At 46.8% G+C, this 17657-nt stretch overlaps 2 non-coding genes across 2 annotated transcripts; both read right to left on the bottom strand.

Annotated features, from left to right (window-relative positions):
• Positions 1-5211: 5211 nt before the first annotated feature.
• On the bottom strand, positions 5212-5283 carry TRNAE-UUC (transfer RNA glutamic acid (anticodon UUC)). The gene has a single exon. It is a non-coding gene; the product is annotated as a tRNA-Glu (tRNA).
• Positions 5284-16952: 11669 nt separating this feature from the next.
• TRNAG-GCC (transfer RNA glycine (anticodon GCC)) lies at positions 16953-17025 on the bottom strand. Its single transcript has one exon. It is a non-coding gene; the product is annotated as a tRNA-Gly (tRNA).
• Between the last annotated feature and the right edge of the window lie 632 nt (positions 17026-17657).

Genomic DNA, 17657 nt, shown 5'->3' with positions numbered 1-17657 from the left:
TCGACTATTCAAAGTTCTGTCCATTTCACCGATACGCAGGCCGTACCATCGAAGAGTGTCATACTTTGCGTGATGTCATCTAGATGAAAATCTTATCAATTGGAACGAAGTTAAGGCATACCTTAAAGCCGCCAATGTCATTGAAGCTACTGGGGATCTAGACTAATCCAATGCCACAACATCAAGGGGGACAAGTCACCACTCAGGGACCTACACCGGTACAAACTAATCCAGGACTTTCTACCAGCGCTAACACCATCCGAGCTTGCACTGCCGCTCGAAGAGAGATGCCTGTGAGACCCTCTCAAGTTCTTGAATTCGAAGGAGGTTCTGAGAATTCAAAAGTCCGAAGTCACTTTCTTTGTCCCTAGGAATCTAAGTTCCAAAAGCAGACGAAATCGCTATGGAACCGGACCTCCTCGCTGCCGCTTAATTCATTACCAGGAAGAGGGAAATTCGCTTTTTTAGTAAGCCCTATTAGCTAGTAAGGGTGGGTTGAAAAGGTAAAGAAGGAAGAATCCGAACGAATGCGTGGGCAGGTGAAATGAGCCCTTTTTTTTAATACCCTCGTCACCTACTAGTGAGCCGGAAAGCTTAGGGACGCCTCTCGTTCCTCTTCCCCCATTTGACAACCGTATCTCGTTCGGATGATTCTCTGAAACCCCCTTAACTAAGAGAGAGAAAGGCGAAGGGAAGTTCGGAAAAGCCTAGCAGACGGGACTATCAACCCCTTTCTATTAAGACCTCGGCACCATCCTTACCCCCCTACGAAAGATTTAGCCCTATTTATTTATAAGAGGAAAGCTCCCAGGTTCCACATCTTAAAGAAGTGCATGACCAGATTGGAAGCACGGAGGTTCATTCGCAATGGGACAACTCACCCAGCCATGATGCATGACAGAAGAGATCGAGCACAAAATGGAGTTTCCCTCTTGGGCGAGGCTCACGTCCGGAAATAATCTTTTTCAAGACTTTCTCTCCTATGTTGACCTTTCTCTATATTACCTTATTTTTTAATTCACTTGAAAGCCCCTTTTCTGGTAGACCTGGGCATGTTCCATGGCGCGAAGTCTCTTCTCATCTAATAGCTCTCATTTTGGGGATATATAAAAAGCTCTCTATCATCCACATCCAAATCTTTTTCTGGGCCCTGATGTTTCAGGGAATGGCGGAATCCGTCTCTAGCAAGTACGCAACTGGCCTTAAATTGTATCGAGAGGCCCTTCTCATAAGATGTTGTAAGGGCCTTATTCGACGAAGCTTAAAGCAGACATCAAGAGCTAAGAAGGGGGCCAACAAGCCCCTTTGAAGCTAATGCCTTAGAAGCTACAGGACATAGAAGCAGGCCAACAAGTGGATTGAATCTTTTCCAGTCTAGAGACTGGCGGATTACCTTCGAAACAAAGGATTGCAAAATTCCTTCTGCTTTGGACAAGATAAGTGGACAGATGAGTTGAATAATACAGGGACTGATAAGCTAAGCGAGGTTCCCCTTTGAGATCTCCCAACCTAAAGGCTTTATTCAGAGGTGGGTCTTTCAACCGCCTACTCTTTCGATGAAGGGTGCACTACAAGAGAATCGGTACTAAAGATATTAAATGGGGGGATTTCGCCGATATTGAGTCGACTATAAACTATTCATCTTGCTTGGAACCGTCGTTGTGTATGGGAAAGAGGGCTTCTACCTATGCTTGGTTGGGAAAAGGGTGAATGGTCCCAAAAGGGACGGGAAAAAGCCACTAGAAAGAACGGGGGGTCATCCACCAAGTATCAAGCTGGGTAGTCCACTTTATCCGTGACTCTGAGTACAAGATTTCCGGGATCAAGAAACTAGCAAACAAATATGCTCGGCTGGACTCTTTTCTCGTATGCCCGGAAAATTCAATTTCGGTACAACTCCGCTTGCTGCAAAGCCTTTATTTATCGTCCAAACACTCCAGATCTGCACTTCCCTTTACTCCATAGGGCCGAAGCCTTATTGAGTTAAGAATTAAGAAGGGCTTTTTTTTTATAGAGAGAGAGTCAGGGGCGATCTATATTGCTTACCACAGCTCTATTCCCGACTTGAAATCCATAACGGACTTTAAGAGAGGATGAACATTCCCGTTCTATAGGTAGCACTGCCCCTATTAGATTAGAGAAGGGTGAGGGCCCACTTCCTTCTGATCTGCTAGCACTGTGAATTACCTTAGACCTATGCAGCAGGAACGAGATGGAGCACCTACTCTACTGGTCGTCTGCTCTCTCGAGGTCGTCCTTATCTAGGTACAAAAAGGACATTATGGGATATCTCCAAAATTCGATGTACTTCGTGCAGGACACATCTCATGTTTGCCGAATCTAAAAACCATCGCCTTTGCATCCAAACACTTCACGGCGGCTATGATCAGATCCCAGTGTTGGTTCACTTTTGACTTTATCCTCCACCAAATCTTCTGATCTCCTGTTCTCAATGATGTTAAGCAGCTCCTGATCGCAGCAATCATGCCTTCGAAGGTACGTTTTTTTCATTCGGGGTCTTACCTTGGGGATAGACGATGGACCCGCCATTCGACATGATGCAGCATTTTGAAAGAAAATTCCATCAAATAAAAGGAGTTTACATTTCTGACATCTCTTGACACCCTTACTTTTAATAGGGGGCCTTGCCTCATGATTTTCTTGGCAAGCATTTGGCTGTTGACGTGTCTTCCGCACCCACTTGAATGAGCTTGTTCAACAATGTGTGCTCCTTATTTCGGAAGGGCGAGTGACCTTTTGTAAAGGACATCTCCCAAGATCACAAATCGTCGGGAAAGTTCCCTCCGGGCTCTCCTCTAACCACGAGTGGCGTACTCCGGTATGAACCCGTCTTGAGGTAATTGTAGAAAGAATAATACCATGGTTCCCATCGTCCTCGTAATCTTCCTCGTCTTGACTGGTGATAGTTCATCATGTTCCAACTCCCGATAGTCTTCATCCAAGAAGAGAAATGAGTCCCGTTCGGCGGAAGGGCTCTCTGTGGCTCGGATGTCGATGACAAGCGACTCTGTGCTTCGGTGTACTAGCATGTGTACTAGAGCGGCTGAGTATGAATTCCATAAGGGCTGGCGAGTCAGCCAAGCGATTTTCTATTCTCGGAACATGGGTGAAGGTGATCTCCCTAAAGCGCTTGATTAGGTCAATGGCAAGTTCTTGGTACGATATGAGTTGGGTCTCTTTGGTCTTCCATTCTCCTATACCTCTCTCTATAAAAAAAGCCTTTCCCCTTTTCAGAATACCCACGGTAAGCATCCTGCTCTTGATCCAGAGCTACTGCTTCAACAATCAACTGAGCTTAGGAAGTCAGGTTAAGACGTCGACTTATAATTGGTCTTGCCCGAGGAGATGAAAAAGAATTAGGGCTTGCTTTCTCAATTCACATCTATGAGCGATGATTCCTCTATCTCTTGCTCGCTTCGATCGGACTCTGGCAGCTTAGGGAAGAATGATGGCTCGCTAACAAGGCCCCTAAATGACCGCTCAGAAGGCCTACCTCTTTTTTTTCCCAATCTCTCACTCGCTCGTCCCTCTCTCATGAAAGATTGTCTCTCCTCTCCCGGCGGCTTTTAGTCATGTCTATAGCCAGTTGCTAAGACGATTCCCACTCAAGCATTCTCATTCAACGGTCTATCAATGCTGCCTTATTTAGTTCAAAATTACTTTCTTTCTACTAGTTCTTACATAAGCAATTTGCAGGAAGTAAACGAAGTCTTTCCTTCCGAAATCCACTCCTGAAGTCACGTCTTTCAGTACTGGGACTGAAGTCAAGTACTTTCGAGTTGCTCTTTGCCCAAAGCCCTCTTTCCGACTTAGAAAGACCAACTAACAATAGCTTTAGCATCTCTTGAGTTGGAAAGGTCTTTATAGAGCTAAGGGGAAGGTTTGGAACCCTAGTAGCAGAATGGAATCAGCGGGCTGACTTCCATGCTAACACGAGTAGTTTAACTCAGCATTACCTCGTAAGGTCGTTTTCAATTTTTTTTGCTTTGCGAGAAACTTTTTAAAAAGTCTTCAAATAGCCATTGCATAGTTTACGAATTATGCTTAGTAGGGACCTAAACACAGGAATGGTTCAGAGTCAGACCACGCCTTATGACGAAAGGGGGAGAAAGGACTGTCGATCTGTGATCAAAGAAAACTATACCTGAAGAATGGGATACAGTTTGACCGGCACAAAAGCCATCTCTATCAATCTACGCTCATTGATGAGACGGCGACATAGAGAAGTCACCCCCTTCTCACTTAAAAGTAAAGAAGAGATACAAACTTTTGAATCTAAATTTGGTGGGATCGAGGATGGAATCGAATAGTGAATGCACTTGACCGACCCGCCATCTCTTTCCTTCAATAATGCCTTCGCTTCACTTCAAGACGCTATTTGCCAATAAGAAAAAAACTACCTGAATGGAAGAAGCCGAAGGGGTGAACGAGCGCTGCGGTAACGAGCTTTCCTTCTGCCGGCCTTTATAGGAGTAGGGGAGCGTGGTGAGATAGATAGACGTCCAATCCTGCAGCAGCTAGTTGCTCGGCCTTAGTCTTGGGCTGATCTCACACTTCAATCAAGCCCTTCGTACTTCGATCCAATCAATCGATCGATCAAGAGGCTAATCTCTTTTGTTTGGGCCGGTAGCTAAAAGAAAGTCCTCGCTTTCTCTTGAACAAGGGAAGGGCAGCATAGCATTAGCTTCAATTAAACAAGCTCAACCTTGAGAAAGGTGGTAGGCCGAAGAACCGTTGAACGCTTCAACTTGGCCACTGAAGAAGGCGAAGGCTGGGCGAGAGACTAGGCCAACTTACTGCTTACTGCTATGCCATGGTTGAAGCTTTAGGCTCCATAGACGGAACTATGTATTAGGTATTAGGGAGGGGAGGACACCACTCAGCACCCCACGGAGCGGTGGGGTTCAATGCCTAAAAAAAAAAAGAAAGAAAAAAAAGGGGGGAAAGATGACTCTATGGCTGAGGGGAGGAGAGAAAGAACGCATGCATGGATATTCTGTCTGTCGGAGGTTCGATAATCTATGAAAGGACATCTAAAGCTAAGGTTACAAAGTAAAGGAAGTCCGAGAGAAGTGGTGATCTCATCTTGCTTGCTGGGAGAGAGGAAGCTTCCGGACCACCTTTTCCAGCCAGATAGCGAGCGATCACTCAGCAATGAACACTAACTGAAAGCGGCCGGGAATGAGTACCTATCCCTTACGGGAATCGAACCCGTGTCTTCGACATGAAAAGACGATGTCCTAACCACTGGACGAAAGGGACCAAAAAGCCATTCTTCATATACCGCTCCGTGGGCTCCGAGAAGAGAAGTGGTTCGTTTTCTTTCTATACGAAATTAAAGATTTCGTTTGTGTTCATGTTGGCGATTTCAGATGTAAATTCGGCGGTTCGTCCCCCCTTCCTACGGGTTCCCCCACCCCCCTGAATAAGTAAGGCCCCGCTCTTTCTAATAAAAAAAAAGAGGGGCGAAGCGCCCGTTTGAAGTGGCGAAGGCCTATGCTACAGTAAGAAAAAAAGTAGGTTTCGGTTACGAAGTCACTTAGTCGAACTATAAAGAAAGGGAGGCTAAGGTTACGAAGTAAGGTCAACTGGTTAAGGAAAGCTCAGGTTATGAAAAAGTTTAGCCGTTAATTAATTCAATTAAGTAGTAGTGAGACGTCGGTACGGAGTTGCGTCAACTGTGGATATAGACTAGGCTAAGGGGCGGACTTCATCTCTTCTATTCTCTTCACTTACACCTTACACTTCTGCTGAGTCTAACGAGGCTCAGGTGCGGAGCCTTCCACTGTCACTGTGGACCGAGACTACGCAAAGGTAGAACATCATAGAAACTTCGCTGACTTTCTCATAAACCTTGATTTCGCTACGCTCAATAAGAAGCCGGAATCGCTTAAATTGGTTCGTGTTCCGTTTCCAAAGTAAGTCGTCTTTACCCAAGTGTGAACTTCAGACGACTCTCAAGCGGTTCCATTCCTTCTTACTGTACTTATGGGTCAACCCAACCCGAATGGGAAGAAGGGGGTCAGCCAAACAGCGGTCCACTTTGTACGTTTGCTGAGCAGACCAATCAGGCATTTTTTTTTCTAAAAAGGAAGGGAACTTCTCACCGAAGGAGGCAGTAGGAATGAAGGAGGCGGGAAGCTACCGCTTCTAGAATGGTTGCTTATCCTTCACTTTTTTTAGAGCGTCTCGCTATTCAAAAAAAAAGGTTTATGTAATCGGAAAAATGGTTACGGTTGCGGAAACCAGAGAAAGTCGGGAACCATCGGTTACCTTTTGAATCAAAGTAGCGACGAGCCTAGTATTACGACTACAGGGGGAGAAGCAAAGCTTCGTAGACAGCTTCGCTTCCTCGTCGCTTCTTTCTAGCGACCAGCTTCTCAAGTGGGTGGCTTGGTAAGCAAGCTACCTTCAGCATCGGTAAAATCCCTATCAATAAGAGGCCGGAATGGTGGGGAAGGAAGCCCTCCCTACTTCAATGAAAGGGGGGAAGAGCCCTTTCACAGCCGCTCCTCTACAACTACCTTTCGCCCAACATGATCACGAACGAAGACAGAGAATTGCGTAGATAGGAGGACGAAACGAACCAACCCACTTGTCCTGATCGGAACGATTGAAGAAAGAAAGAGAATGGTGTCCCCTTTCGCCCAGGGGACATCGTCGGAGAACAATGCCGGGGACAGGGTGAGAACCTTCCGTTGCTTACACCCTTTAAGTGTTGGTTCTTCCGGGGAGAGATCTGGTTTCAAGATCTATGAACAAGAGAGATCCCTAAATCTCCATTTGAAAAAAAAGATGAATAGATAAGGCGAAGCCAGCTGAAGGAAGGGCGCTAACGAGCAAGAAAACGGATGCACTAACGCGCAACGGCTTTCCTTTCTCTGATAGAGGCTCGCTTCTTCAATTCAAGTTCAGCTTGCTGCTTTTCATTTTGATAGGAGTAGGTGCTTGCTGCTCGCTCGCTGTCTACTAAATGAGCCTTTACTGCCCGCCCGGCCCCTCTCTTTAATCTTAAGTAAAGTTCAGTCAAATCAATGAAGTGAACAGCCCAACCTCTTTGTTTGTTTCACCTAATTCGGAAAGAGAACAATAGACTTGCAACTATAGTCTAGGAAAAAGCTTCTCTTTGATAGCGGTCATAGGGGAGTTCAGAAAGGATCTGATCGTAGATAGAGACTGAAACCTGTGCGGGGGTAGGGGCGGATGTAGCCAAGTGGATCAAGGCAGTGGATTGTGAATCCACCACGCGCGGGTTCAATCCCCGTCGTTCGCCCATCAATAAATGGACCATTTGTTACGGAGACAGAAGACAAACCTAGAAAGCTTTTTTTCTGCAAGTCATCTCGAGGCTTCAAACGCATCCAAGCAATTGGTATCCGATTGAAGCATAGAAATAGATTCGCGTCGCCTACTTGCTGAAAGCACAAATGGAATGGCCGATCATGAATTCTATGAAGTTTTTAAGACCTTCACTTTTGACTTCATAATGAATTAAATGAACCCCCGGATGAGGAGCAAATCTCCCCTCCCTTTTACTAAACCATTGGGAGCCCCTAGTAGTTTACCGGACAAATTGAGTTGTCGTGACGAGACCTTTCTTAGTGGAAGATCGGAATTCTCTTCATCACGAGACTGATCGGATCAGACACCCGAGAGACCTCCACAATTGAGTAAGTAAGAGGACAACAAGCAAAGAGTTATGCTTTCATTTCTTTGTTGAGATTGAAATCAAGTTCTTTAAAAAGGGGGTAGGTATAATGAACGCAGGCCAAGTCAAGAAAAGGACTTCCTTACTTTTAGTCTTAATTACTAGTAGTTTGAAGCGAAACCGGTTTTTTTTGGCACTCGGTTCCTTCGTCTTAAGTAAAGTTCAGTTGACTTTTTTGATTCGGAACTCTTAGTCGAGCTGATGGCGAGATCTTTTTTTTGTTCGAGGTTCAAGAGGAAGAAGAGAAGAGGAACCCCCGCCCAATGGTGCTTTTACGAAAGTACGGTCACCGGTGGCTAATACCTTCTCGACACTATCGAACCTGAAATCCACTCTCAATCGCTCTTTTTAGTTGGCGGGCAAGGGTTGCCCAATTTCTTAGCCGATACCGGGACGTCTTTGCTTGGTCATATAACGATATGCCAGGCTTAGATCCAGTCCTAGTAGAGCATAACTTTAATAGAGGTCTAAAAAGAAAGTCTCCAAGCTCCATCCCGACTTGGAGTTTTCAAAGAAAAAGGAAAAAGCGGCCCGCTGAATTAGGACCTTGGATTATTCTGATTGGATCTCTAACCGTCCCCGTACCGAAAAAGGATGGGAAGGACTTTTCTTTTAGAAAGCTAAACTAAATCAGGCCTGTCCCAAGGACGATTTCCCACTCCCAAATTGAGATGTCGGGGTAAAAAACGCTGTCATTTATGGACGGTTTATCAGGATACAACCAAAGACGGTTGGCCGAGAAAGACCAAAAGAAGACTTCCTTCATCACGGGGCGGGAAACCTTCTGTGCAAAGGTCATGCCATTCGGCTCGGCCTAAAGAATGCCGGAGCAACCTACCAGAGGGCTATGACGGCCATCTTCCATGAGATGATGCATAGACTATGTGGATGACATAGTAGTCAAATCCAAGACAAGGGTCAATCACATAGAAGTCCCCCCGATTAGTCTTCGAGAGGCTTAAAAAAGAAAAGAACACGGAGCGGTCAAATCAAACTCATGGGTTGGTTAAGCTGAGTAGGCGGTTGACTAGGCCTTTGCCTTGGCATATAGCCATGTTGGCCTTGATTTGGTGGAGACGGGCGAACCCGCTGAGACTGTGGTAAGGTTGCCTGAGGTGGTGGAGCAAAAGAGACCTGCATACCCTGAGTTGATTGGGGAAGAGCTGGTTGTTGCAATATTGGTACGTAGGATTCCGAGAAGAAAGAGGCGAGCGCATCGAAGTTAGAGAAAGGGCTCTCACAGACCCCTAATCTCATCCAATAAAAAGATATGGGATATGGCAGTCTATTGTCCTTCCAAGCTAAAATAACGAGTTCTTATTGCAGCAGGATTGTAGCGGTTGGCTTTCATGCAGGTAGCCGTAGCTTGAAGACGAGGGGCGGTGTGGTGTAAGGGTTATGGCGAGTCAAGCAATGATCGGAGAGGGAAGCTTATAGGCTAGCTAGGTTTTCTTTTTCACTGGCTTATGGTCTAAGGGTACCCTTTCCGCCTAACCATTGTTTAGAAAGTAAAAACAAGAATTCTTAAATTGTTTAGACTCAACTTTGTTCTTCGACTTCACTTTGTCTTCGTTTAGTCCAGTTCAAAGTTTAGTGCAGCCATAGGACAATGGCATTTTCTTAGCTAAAGGTAGATCAGAAAATGAAAACTTTTACAAAAGCCCGTATTTCGCGACTGTAACAAATGCTTATCCGGTGCAAATCATTTATCCTACGCACGACGTCAACAAAACGAGGCATGAGAACCAAAGCGCAGGCAAGGAGAGCCGGGCCAACTACTAATTATTAACCGTCCTTTCAGTTGGGACTTTCAAGCAAGCCTTGCGAAGGCAACCTTCTCGCGCATCAAAGACTTCATTTCCCGCAAGTGACCAACCGAAGCCATGCAATTTCTTATATTATAAAAGGAGTGCTAGAATGTCTTTTCAATTGTAGGGGCGCGTTACCGCTAATATAAAGCAAAGGGCTTTTTCAGCTGGATCCAGAACGAATAGGAGATATATCAGTACGCCATCCACGGGACACCTTTCGTAGTGAGGGAAGTCCTCTGTTTTTAGGTTGACGAGCTACTTTAGTTTAGTTTCCGAAAAAAGCATAAAGCCCGGTATTTTCGTAAACGTAAAAGAGGGACGAGTGACAAGGGACTTGAGTGACTCACCCTAATCAATAAGCGGGAGCAGGTATCGAGTGTTGTGAGGGCTTTTATTTGCGCGTTAAGGGCAGTTTCTGTTATAGCACTAGGAATCGGTGCCGTTAGTCTAAGCTAAAACAGAGGGGCTTTGGAATCCATTCCGTATTCCGTACGCTAGGAAGTCGATCTGAACTGTAATTATAGCCTTCGCTTGAACCGAAGAGAGCGATGCGAACAGTTCAGGAGGCCGCAGATCAAACCCTTAGTTCAGTGCCGGGTTTCATAAGTACTCTCGGTCAATCATATCATTCTCCAGACGGGATGGGGTGTAGGCACGTTTATTGGAGCAGTTGGGAAGAACACCGGCCTCTTTCTTTTTTCAATCGTTAGAAAAAGGAGCTTGGTCAGCCATGTTCCCTACGTACCCTATCGTTATTCCCATGATTCCCCGTTGCACCTATTCTCCGCAACCGTCGGTTCAGATCTATCTCGGGTATGGTCACTGCACTCCAATCGTTGTATCTCCAATCTCTGCCTCGGTTGGTGGCACCTATGGTTCTGAAGGTTTTTGATTCCAAGAAAGATAAAGAAAAGAAGAGGATTTATCCTCTAGTTGCGAAGGATACTGCTTACTACAGATTCGAGTGAAATGGCTGGTGGTAAGCGTGGTAAGGTCGCTGCTAACGAATGGTGGGTGCGGGAGAATGCTATGGATTCGAGCTCCATTTCCCTCTCGGTACTTAGATCTTCCTCTAAAACGTCTCCTATTCCTCTTTCCTTTGTTCCGCCGACTACATTGATTGGATACCGCTGGGCCTGCCTACGCATAAAGTCTAAGGATTCTCCCATAAAGCCATTGAATTGCCCTTGGTTGTCCTACCTTAGATCTTATTCCCACCTTGTTCTATTGCTCTTTCTCGATGGGGCGCTAGACCTCATTCTCTTTGAGACGCTTATTCAATTGATAGTGGCCCCTCCTTACGTTACTTTAATTCGATGGGGAGGATGGGAGTAAGGAGCGGGTACGGGAGCTTGACCAGGAACAAGATAACGAGAAGTGGATTTGCCTGGGGTGGGCTCACTTTTCTGCCTTTTCCTCCCACGATTTAAGGATTGGCTCAAGCAACCTATCTTACTAATAAGAAAGTGGCTGCTAGTTGTAGCGCCCCTTTATAAAAATGATATTCTTCTGCGAGACTCCATCCAACCAAATCCCATTTTTGAAGGATGTATTCTCGGAAAACATCATCGCGAAAGCTTTCCGGTTGGAGGTGAGCTAAAATGGAATGACGGGGATTGAATGGCCTGGAAAGCTGGTAGGGTTTGGGGCGAGCTGTGGGCTACATTAGATATGGGTTGAAATGGCGAGAGCTGAGATGACGGGAAGAAGCAGACCCATCGAGAATCGAGGAATGACCATGTACTCCTTCCCTTACGGGGCTCATGGAGTAGCGTATTTCGAAAGAGGAAGACGGGGGGTGAGAAGCCATAGCAAGATTATATGCATTTCGAGCCTCAGTTTCTGCATCATGATCCACCTAATATGGGTATTGTGACTGGCATATGGATTTTTAGAATTGTTGGAAGGGGACTGATGTTGATTTATGAAGGCGAATATTGGATAACTGAAGTTAGGAGGATTGTAGAGTGACAAAGGAGCTACTTGGGATTGGAGGAATGCCGAACGCATTGCAGACATGCCTTTGGATATGGTTTCCGCTGATTGGATTAGTCTGACCATCATCTTCTCTAACCTAGTCAAATAAAGACTGGCATTCATCTCCATAGCCCTTTTTCTTTAGCAGTACAGGCCGGCTGGTCGGGGTTGTTTCCCCCCCGCTACCATAAAGATCACTGCCCAGCCACCGCTCGAGGGTACCTCCGCTCCCCAACTGAGCAAAATGGATCAAATTCGCGGGAAAGGAGAGATAAAAAAGGGAAGGTTCTGCTGAGACTCAAGTTCCCCTGCCGGAACTCCCCGAACCTGAAGTAGAAGTCGAGGGGCTGCTCAGTGAGAAGAAGCGTCAAATGATTCGGACAGTTGTCGCGCTGGCGGAGCAGGGAGCCTACAGGGAAGATTGGGGCAATGAGGAGTTCGACGATTTAGCCCATCGACTACATCTATCGCTGAACCAACTTCCGAATCATCTACCGAATCGCATAATCAACCGGATCCACCTAAACCTAATAAATTTCCTCTAGACAGAATGAGGCTCTCGTTGAGAGATCCATTAGTGATTGGCCCACCCCTCCTGGCAAAGAAAGAAAGGCAGGTTCAGGCGATTGATCAAAAAAAGATTTCCTTCCCTTTCTTTATGACAGAGCAATTGAATGCAATTGAATGCAGCGGTGCAGGGCCTCTAAGATTATGAATAAGCTATTCATTTTCCGTCCTATTGAATAAATTCGGCATGATGGTAGTAGAGTAGTCGATCTGATCTCGCGCGCGGGCGGATAGAAATGCCTATAGATGAGGTAGGCGAGGCTAGCTTGCCGGCAAAAGGCGATTGTCTTTTGTTTGATGAGAACGAGAAGGGCAATTGACTGCAGACCTCTTGGGTGGGGGCAACTGGAGGAAGACAGCACGGGGCAAAGCAAAGGGCAGAGCTTCGAGTGACTTTTTTCTTTGCTCTTCGACAACCCGTCACTCGAAGCTCCTCTGTCGCGCCCTAGCCGAGCGGTCATCGCCTGCACAAGCAAGCAGATTAGCTCCATCATTCCATTATTGTGCCGGCAGGCCTGGGCGAGCGAGGTAGGCTTAGATTAGAGGGAGGGGGACTGCGAACGTCCCATGAAGGGGGAACCATGCATTCCTCTCGGGCTGGGCTCTCGCGTGTCCGGGGTCCGATCAGATCAACCAGCGACCGGTTTACGGAACAAGGAGTTAAGCAAGGGCCAGGAGATTGATGAAAGAAACTGGCCGAAGTCAGTGTTGTGTTCAACTCCGCGGTTGGAAGGATTGCTTTCTGCCGTCTGTCTTTTCCTTCTCTCTCTTCTCTTAGCAAAGTAGGCTCAAGTCAAACTTTTGGCTTGCTACAAGCTGGGCTCAGGGACTGCAGTCAGCCGCTTCCCCTGTAGTCGTCAGCTCGTTTTTGACAGATCCGATCGGGTGTTCATAATCTGGAGTAAAAGGATTCGAACCTTTGCATGTCGGTACCAAAAACCGATGCCTTACCACTTGGCTATACTCCATACGGCCTGTTTTGGACGGTAGAACGGGGAGAGGGGGAAGGGGGAAGCAGGGCTCGAAGAACGAGCCGAGCCGTGCAAGGACGCGGGGATATAGCAAGTAAGCAGAAAGGTTCTTTAGGACCGACTACAACAAGCTCACGACTCTAATAGAAAGAAAGGGTAAGCTCTCTGCTCTATTTGCTTGCAATGCTATGCCTATCAAAGTAGGCGAACGCTTCTGTAACCTTAGACTCGTTACGCTGTTCGACTGAACTCGTTGGCTCCACGTCCACCGAAAGTAGGTAACCTTCGTCACCGTTGGTTCCCGTAACCAAACCTTTCTTATCTTTTTTTTATTATGTCTTTCTTTCTGAAGGGCTTGCGGTTCATTACACCAAAGGCTTTCAGTGAACTATTGAAGCTATCGAGAGAGTACCAAATGCTGACGGTAACGAAGGGGCCGATGCGGCCGGTTACCGGGAAAAGGTTCCCGGGAAACTACGTTCCCTTTGTAAAGTAGGCCTTTTTATAACTAATTAGAGTTGACATGAAATGGATCACGGAAGAAGACATAAAAGATGAATGAATGATTCAATCCCTTCCCACTCACACGGGTTCTTCTATTGAAGACCCGGGCGTACATAAGAGCGGAACCTAGATAGAACGCGGAGCACCGGCCCCGGCCGCCGATACTGTTACCATGCTTACCAGCTCTTACCATTGCCGCCTATAGATATAGATGGGAGGTAGGCGGGGCTAGCTTGCTTCTCTTCCCCTAACCTGCACATCTTATGTGCGAATAAAAGGAAGCGAGCGGCTCTTCGCTTAGTAGACGGCCGCCGGACGACGACCCCTTCTTGTTCTCGCCCAGCCGCTTCTTTTTTTGTTTTTTTTTCTTTTTTGAGAATCCTAGACTAAAGAAGAAGGCTCCTGAATCAGCGCAGGGAAAAATCCGCAAGCAGGAGAACTTTACTAACCTGCCGCCGGTTACTTTATCAGGGCTCCGCAGGAGAAGAAAGAAGGTCCGGGTCCAATTTCTAATGAAGCGAAGGTCCCCCTTACTCCCTATTCTCTCTTCAAGCTTTATAAAGCTCTAAGAGAAAGGGTTGGTTAAGAACTATTGACTGTAAACGATAGCAGTTACAGTCACTCAATGGATATGCTCGCCTTTGGAATGAAGATGGATGAACAGGCACTTGAGCCTGGAACTGATGAAATTCGGGGAAAACATGGAACCGGTCACTATACCGGGGGGGCGAGACATGACCGCGACTTAAGATTCAAGTACCGTTGAAAAGACTAAAGGAACGGGGGAATGACTACCTGTAATAAAGCACAGGCTAATACGAGCCGACCAGAAGAAGCAAGGCTTTAGATTACCAGATCCTGGACACAATCTTCCTAGAGATGGAGAGCCCCTGCCTTTTCTAGCCTCTCCTTCTTGCTTGCTTACCTAGCTCTTGTCTTAGTGACTCTTCCTCTTTTCTAGGTTTTTCTGAGTGTGAAAACGGTAGATTTTTCATTTGCCAATGAATTGGATCCGCCTCGATTCGATCAATAATGGGATTCTTGGCTAGAGAAAGGTTCTGTGACATGGACGCCCAGCCCAACTCGGTCGGTCGGTTGGCCCACCTAAGATATTAAAAAATTATCGATCGATTTGATCAAATTTGAAAAAGTCTTTCTCACTATTCAGAACAGTGGAGCTTTCGATCAAGATGTTCTCGCCTCCCCCGTTTGGGCTCTCGCTCGAATCGGAACCTTTATGCGTTGGTAGGCTTTCGACTCAATCTAATAGCCTACCTATCGGGCGCCAATAAAAGAGAAAGTTTGCGCATGGGCTCATTATCTGATGCAGAACCGATGCGAGAGGGAGAATCAATATGGGAGAAGCGGGGATTGAGAGCTTTCAAGAACCAGTGGAAAGGAAAGACTTGTTCCCTGCATTCCTTTCTTTCCAAAGAGAGTCATTAGTGCTAGGGCATAAAAGCTTTGATTGAATGAACGCCACCTTGGTTGTATTGTTTTCAAACAAATCCAATGTTGGGCCAAGCGTTGCCAGCCGGTAATAGCCGAAGGCAAAAAAAAAAGGGGGAGATAGAGAAGAGGAGATTCAGAAGAGTCACTCCACTCCATGGATAGTGCACACAGATTCTTCTTTCATTTGCAATTCCTTTCGGGTCGGAAACATGGGCTGCTGGTGGGGCTGTGCCCCTTCTCCCTCTTCTTCCGCTTTACAACCGGAATAAGGAACCTTAGAATTCACCTCGATTCAAAAATGGGATTTGAGAGGCTAGCGAATCGGAATTGTATGGAATGTCCTACTCCTGCCCGAGCTTTCCGATCAACCAATCCCCTATTTCATTTCAGGGACATCTGTGTTAGGTAGGCCCAGGGATCACTGATTAGTCGAATGAGCCCATCCCTGGGCCTACCTAACACAGATGTCCCTGAAATGAAATAGGGGATTGGTTGATCGGAAAGCTCGGGCAGGAGTAGGACATTCCATACAATTCCGATTCGCTAGCCTCTCAAATCCCAGCCTTGGCAAGGCTATGCTCTACCAATTAAGCTATTTATACTAGTTTGCTGCTAGGAGTCCCTCTAGTCGAATCCATAATCCATAGAAGTCCCAATAGAAGTTTACTGACATGGCTCTTCCATCGGCGATCTACTGCTCCCTCTTAGTTGCAGATGCCCATGCTTTGATTCGAAAGCCCTAGCCAGTGATGAATCCCCAGGAAGAGAGGACTATTGAATTCCTCCTCCCTTCAGTCCAGTTTGAACCCGTCCCAGCAACGAACACCTTCCTACTGCAAGGCTTTGCTCTGCCCTTCCACTAGAATCCACTACGGGTCGGAGGAGCAGCTAGTCCAACTTTTTGAGCAGCCGAGATATTGAAGAACGAACATTTGCTTGAATTCCTTGCCTCACCCTGAGATGAGAGGGAAGGTCGATTTGACTCGAATCCTGGACCTGATCTTTAATCCTACACCGGTTAATGATGCGATGGGAGAAGTTTTTCTTTTGTCATTTTTCATCAATGCTGGCCCAGTCGAGGTTCGTCCATGCCCAATCCCAATGGACAAACCTTAGCCCCTAGCTCTATAATCCACCCTACCCAGTCCCTGAAAGCCCTCCCGGGGGCCTAGCCCTCTTTCTTCGAGTCTTAAGCGGCTTTCATCGTTGACGAACACCTGCGCTAATAAGACAAAGAGGGAGTCTATGCCTTGAATGAATCAGTAAAGTAACAACGGATTAGTGGAATGAGGGATCAAGAGACAGATAGGGGGAGAATGGCAATCATTGGTGGACCTTCCCTTGAACGAGTCACGGAGCTCTCAACGGAGTGGTTAAGGTTCTGGAATTCCATCTCTAGTTGGGGCTTTCGGTTCGAAGGTTATAAAATGTGGTGCGGGTTCATCTCTCTCGACCAGTTCAGGTTCAAGGGAGGGTGATCGAGGGGACCCAGACTTGAGATCTCTTCTCTATGGCGGGAGGTCTCTTTCGTATCAAGAGTGTTTTGGGGAGGCCAGGGAAGACGGATTGGATCGAGAGGCGATGCTTATACCTCTTCTTTCTCGATAGGATTCCCATCATTTGAAGTCTCCGGCGAAGGAGATAAGGGCGAGGGACCGAACATGTTCTATCCTCAACCTCCATCCGTCATTAGTAATCTCAATTCGCTTTTCCTATTCACTAGTACAATGCGCGCTACAACTAGCAGCCCCTTACTAGTAAGGGAAAAGGCTAGCGCGCAAGGGCTGATGAAAAGCCAGCAACTTGTTAGGACTAGGTTTTGGCTTGCCCCTTTCTTCTTATTAGGAAGATAGGTTTGGAACCCTATACAAGGGGCTGCTTGCTGCTCACCCCTATCTCTAAAGGGGCGCACACTCGTTACCACTAAACGACGAAGCCGGGAGCGGAAGGAGGGACTTGAACCCTCAACCTCAGCCTTGGCAAGGCTATGCTCTACCAATTAAGCTATTTCCGCCAGCTACGGTAGTGGCGAAGCACTACTGAGCAATTCACGTATCACTTGATACGGACGACTTCTGTTTTTCCGCCGGACCACAGTCTTGACCTCCGATCGAGCTACGAACACGAGTAGGTAGGCTAGGGGGGCGGCAGGGCTGCGCCTTTTCAATCAATCTCCGGCCGCTCCGCTATTGGTGCGAGCTGTAAGGAGTCTTGATCTCGAGTCAAGCTGGGGCGTCATCTGTCTTTTAAGTTAAGTCATTTCCTAAGACGGCTCCTCTTATTCTTTCTACGATAATCCAAACTGCAGCTCCACGAGTCTGCTCGGAACCAGTCGATTCCTGAGCCATTCGTTCTCCCCTCTCGGTTGGCCTTTGCCAGCCACTAGAGCAAGTAAGAGAACCTACAGTGAATGAACTTAAAGAACCGCAGATTTTGACCGGATTGTACACCTTTGTGTCTGGCTATGTATATGGATGTGCATAAAGAAGGGACGGGGCATCTCTATCCTTTTTTGGGGGAAGAGAGAGGGAAGAAGCTGCAGCGGCACCTCACGAACTTCTTACTGGAGCAGTACTATAGGCATTTTCGAGTGTTTGGATGCACGTCTTTTGTTCATATTCCTGCGCAGTTAAGAGAGAAATTGTC

This window comes from Lactuca serriola, chromosome 6, assembly GCF_051521515.1.
Source record: "Lactuca serriola cultivar US96UC23 chromosome 6, Lser_US96UC23_V15, whole genome shotgun sequence".
Taxonomy (NCBI): Eukaryota; Viridiplantae; Streptophyta; class Magnoliopsida; order Asterales; family Asteraceae; genus Lactuca; species Lactuca serriola.
The sequence above is the reverse complement of the archived record's forward strand: the minus strand, read 5'-3'. Positions and strand labels throughout refer to the sequence as shown.